Source organism: Diceros bicornis, chromosome 34 (genome assembly GCF_020826845.1).
Source record: "Diceros bicornis minor isolate mBicDic1 chromosome 34, mDicBic1.mat.cur, whole genome shotgun sequence".
Classification (NCBI taxonomy): Eukaryota; Metazoa; Chordata; class Mammalia; order Perissodactyla; family Rhinocerotidae; genus Diceros; species Diceros bicornis.
In genome coordinates, this window is record NC_080773.1 from 32,493,789 (window position 1) to 32,499,112 (window position 5,324).

A 5,324-nucleotide genomic window follows, 5' to 3' on the forward strand; every position below is an offset into this window, starting at 1 on the left:
CTCACAACCAAGACCCAGGGTGCAGGCCAAGTAGTTGTTATTGAATCTCATTGTTCCCTATTTGCTTTTTTCTACCAAATTGTAACAGTCTCATAACAAGACTATAACTGAATCGTTTGCCACCTAAATATTTGTAATGTCTGTCTTCATTCATCTTGGCCCACGAGTCCAGGGAAAGAGTATGTCACCATAACCAATGACTCTCCAGTGCCTAGCTCCATGACTGGACACGGGAATTGTTCAAGACAAATTGACTGATAGTCTGGCTGAGGAAAGAAAGGAAGAAAATTTGCATTTACACAAGCTCAAAAAGGAAGAGATTTGTCCCAGCTGACAAAGCCTCTATAAGAGGCAGAGTCAGAGTTGGCACAGAAATTGGGCTGGTCTTCTCCTGCCCTCTCAAAGCCTCATGTTCTGAGACAAGTGTCTCTCTCAGGATTTGGGTTTGGCATGAGGTTTAGGCAGTGTGTATGGCGTCTGGAGAGTCTCAGATCTGGTCTGGAAGTTCCCCAGAGCCTGCTATCTCTTTGGCCCCATCCTTGAGGGAGAGTGGAGTGAGGCCCTGGGAGGGCTGTTCCCCTTCCTGTGAGACCACAGAGGAGGAACCCATGAAATGTCAACCCTGTCACACTGACTATGTCTGTCTACTGGGCTCTGTGAACTTTATAAGTTGTCTGCACAGCTGGAGACCATGGGAGGCAGCACCAGGACCCCAACCCCCACTGCTCTTCTCTGCCTTGGTGAGTTTTGGGGACAAGAGAACAGATGGTATCTCCTCCCCTTCCAGGACCTGATCTCTGAGAGACACCAGGACTTGGGAGGTCAATGGGGGCAGAACTTCCAGGGGTAGGGAGAGTGTGTTCAGCCCCAGATCTAACCCCAGTGTTCAGGGGCCCAGACCAAGCCTGGACATTCTATGTGTGGGGAGTGGACATGCTCTCAGAGGGAACTCTCTTCTAGGGCTGTGTTGGGGCCTGTGGAACCAGGTACAGGCAGGTAAGTCCTCCCCTACACTTCCCGCTTCAGAAAAAGGAACCCCCTTGAGTAGCTGGAAGGAGCCCAGCGGGTCTGGGGTGACGGTGACCAGATTGGGGGGGGCCTTGAGTGACAGCTGGGGAAGCTGAAGGGAGAAGGGCTCCCCTGACACTTCAGGTCTGATTCCTTTCCAGGAGCCCACCCCACAACCCTCCATCTGGGCTGACCCAGGACCGATGGTTAGCACGGGAAGCCCTGTCACCATGTGGTGTCAGGGGTCTCAGCAGGCTGAAGTCTACCGTTCCTATAAAGAGAGGGTCTCTAAACCATTGGACATAGAGGCCCCACAGGACTTCAGAAACCAGACAAGTTTCTCCACTGAACCTGTGAGCACACACACTGCAGGGCTATATCAGTGTGCATATCACACCAGCAGAAATGGCTGGTGAGAGCACAGTGACCCCCTGCCCCTGGTGGTAACAGGTAAGTCGGAGGTACTGAGTCCTCTCCCACTGTGGGGTGCTTCTCACAGGCAGAAGGGAACATAGTGTGGGCTCAGGGGACTTCAGCCCTCACAGTCCACACCTGGGGCATGTGGGCTGATGGTCCCCCCTTCAACACAGCTCCCTTCTTGTCCCACAAGAGTGTATCGTGCACCCTCCAACTCAGTCCACCAAGGTCCTGTAGCAGCATCAGGAGAGAACGTGTCCATCTCCCGTAGCTCAGAGTTCACATTGGACGCTTTCCATCTGCTGAAGGAGGGAGGAGCTGACCCGACGAGACACATGGAATTGACGATCCGTCCCGGAAGGAGGCAGGCTGTCTTCCCTGTGGGCCCTGTGAACACCTCCCATGGGGAGCCCTACAGATGCTATCATTCTCCCAGCTCCTACTCCTACGTGTGGTCACACCCCAGCCACCCTCTGCATCTCCAGGTCACAGGTGAGGGCCCCCCTGATGCATTGATTTCCTGGGACCCCAAACTGACTGACCTAAGCTTTGTGCCCTGTGGGTGATGGAAGTTGGTGACATGGCCTGCTGTGGCCTGAACCACCGAGCAGGATCCTTCGGGAGGGACGAGTGAGTACTCTCACTGCAGGCGCCAGTTGGCTCTCTCGGGTGTGCATCTCCTTCGATGCCACTGTCCCCTTTTTGCCAGGCATGTACAGGGAGCCCTCCCTCTGAGGCCAGCCAAGCTTGCTGGTGCTATTTGGAGACAATCTGACCCTCTAGCGTCACTCAGAAGCCTGGTCATGTTTAGAGCTCTGGAAGGACCGGGCCCTCCCTCCTGGCCTTCCCAGACACACATATGCCATGTCCACACAGGCCCCATGTGGAAGTGCCAGGCCTCTGCAGAGCCGAAGATGGACCTGGGCTGGGAGAGGAGTTGAAAGGCTGTGTATTCAGTTTGATGGACAGATCTCTGCCCTGGGGTTTTGCCTGGAGGGTGAGGGGACAGCATAAAAAATAATAATGATAAAAAACCCAAAGGAACCCATGATTCTGGGTTCCAGTCCCAGCTCTACCACTTCAGACTGTGTGACGTGGGGGACATTATTTACTTCTCTGTGCCTCAGTTTCCTCATCCATGAAATGGGTTGTGGGGGTGGCAGTTCCCTGTTGCATGACTTGCTGTGAGTTAGAGAACATGAATACACAGACCCCAGCATGTGCCTGGCACACAGTAGGCACTCAATTAAATAGCATCACTTGCTCATTCATGATATCACTCATGCTCAATGTCTCAAAGGTTAACTGAAGGCTCTGATTGGGGTCTCAGTGGCCTTTGTCTTGGTGCTTTCCCTCCTCCTTTTCCTCCTCCTACTCCAACACTGGCGTCAGGGCGAACACAGGATATCGGGTGAGTAGGGAACAGGGTGACCCATGTCAGAGGAGGAGGTGGGCTAGGGCACAAGCGAGAGGGAAACCAAATAGATGGGAAGGTAAACTAGAAAAAGAATTTCCAGAATCTCAAATCAGAAAATTCAAAAGAAAACACTTAATACAGGAGGTATGTTCACATCTAAGGTGTCTTTCAGCTTTTCAATCTCAAGAAATATTGAAACATAAACAAAAGTTTGTGTTAAGTTTTTCTTCTTTTCTCTCAAATCGCCTCTGGAGGGCAAGTGGTCATGACATCCCAGGACTGAAACTCTGTCCATCGTGGCCCAGTCCAGAGACAGGCTGATCTCCAACTTCCTGCACGGGCTGCAGACCCAGAGCCCAAGGACAGAGGCCTGCAGATCAGGAAATTCCTGTCCTGAAGACCCCAGACTCCCACCCCACCCTTGGCCCCCTCTCTGCCTCTAACACTCCCGTCTCCTTCCCCAGCTCCAGCCCAGCTGCTGACACCGAGGAAGAGACCCTCTGTGATAGGAGAGGAGGGGCCGCCTTGGGGGGTGGGCACAGAGATTTCAGGAGGCCATGGGGGCACAGGTTGGGAGGCTCTGGGGATTCAGGCTGAGAAGGACTGAAATCCCATCCTGAGTGACCTCTAGCACGTCTCCTTACGACCTGGACCTCAGTGGCCCATCTGGGAGCAGAGGGGGGCCTGCAGCCCTGAGAGATCTCAGAGAGTCCTGCCAAGAAACGCACCCCCTGTTCTGTCCCAGCAGATGCTGCAGGGAAGGACACATGGCCTGAGGAGGAGTTTGAAGTGGACCATCAGGTGAGACCCCTGTTCATATCCAGGCCACCAAGGACCTTTCTTTTGTGAAACTTAATCCAACTGACACTTTGCTGTCCTCACATCACCCAGCTCTCAGCAACGGCCAACACTGACTTGTCCTCTCGGGTACCCTGGGTCGTCCTACTGTGACGTCACTCCTCCTGGTTTCTGTGACCTCATGGCCCCTCCTACGTGGCCTCCTGTCCTGGTTACTCATCCTCTGTCTGACCTGGTTGTTGGGGTGTACCCCCAGGTCTCAAGAGGATGCATGAATAAGTGAATCACCCGCAAGCCCCCACTTCATTCATTCACCCAACAATGTGCACAGGGAGCTCACTGTGTACCCGGCTCCATTCAGGTGCTGCAGGTACAGCAGTGAGAAAACTACCTCCACACTCCTTGAGCTCACCTGCTGGGTGAGAGACAACATGCAACTGTGAGGGTACCATCCTAGAATGCAAAGTGCTGTTAAGGAACGTAAAGCAAGGAAAAGGGATAGAATGCATGCAGGGGACAAAGGAAACAGCAGGTGTAAATGTCCTCAGGCAGCAACATGCTTTTTCAGGAAGATGGGCCACATGGCTGAAGACAAATGAGTGAGAGAGAGAGTGTTAGGATAAGAGCCAGAACCATAGAAAGCATCCAGATGTCCAAGGCTCAGGACGTCCCTGAAGATTCCATCAGGAAAGTGACCTCACTCTGTAACAGTGTGAACGGTTGACTGGAGGAGGTCAGCACTGGGGTCAGGGAGACACTGTTTATGTCCCTGTGTCTCCCTCCAGCAGGACTCCCAAGATGAAGACTCCCAGGGAGTGATGTACTCTGAAGTGAACCACTCTAGATCCAGACCCAGGTGGCGAGTGGCCACCTCTCCTTCCCCCATGTCAGAGGAATAGCTGGGCATGAAGTACAGGCAAGCAGAAGAGGACAGACTGGTAGACAGTCTGGTCAGTCCCATCCTTGCCAGGCACCCAGGCTGACCCTACCCCAAGCACATACCAATCCCCCCATTCTTCCCCTGCTCCAGGCTGCTGCATCTGAAGCCCCCGAAGACATGACCTATGCCCAGTTGAATCATTTGGCCCTCCGAGGGGAGACAACACCCCCTTCCTCCCAGTCAGAGGACCCCCCATCAGAGCCCAGTGTGTATACTGCTCTGGCCATCCACCAACCCAGGAAGGACCCCAACCCCACCCTCCAGGGAGGGAGACTGCAGGGACCCCAGAAGGCACAGGGTCTTCCCCCAATGGACACTCATCTAATGACCTTCTATCAGCCTGACTCATAACATAGACCACCAGGAGCTTCTGGGTCATTTGGGAGTCACCCTGTTTGGCTATCATGATAACTAGTAACCACACATTTGGTCATAAAGCAGCAGACTTCTCAATAAGCCAGGAGTGTAATGAGAAATCCAAAACAAAAATGAGAGAATGTTTTAAATTGAAAGATAATGTAACTATGGCGCATCAAACCTATGAAATGGGAAAATTAAGAACCATGAATGAATATATTAGAAAAGGAAAGCATTGAAAAATCAATGACCTAAGCTGTTTTACTAAGAATTTAGAATTAGAATGACAATTTATTCCAAATGAAAGTAGAAGGAGGGAAATAATAATGACAAAAGTACCTACTAATGTGGACAAACAAAAAATAGAGAAAAGACAGTAAAGCCAGA

At 52.1% G+C, this 5,324-nt stretch overlaps 1 pseudogene; it reads left to right on the forward strand.

The window, feature by feature from the left end:
* Positions 1 to 450: 450 nt before the first annotated feature.
* Positions 451 to 4,931, forward strand: LOC131397708 (leukocyte immunoglobulin-like receptor subfamily B member 4; annotated as a pseudogene).
* Positions 4,932 to 5,324: the final 393 nt, after the last annotated feature.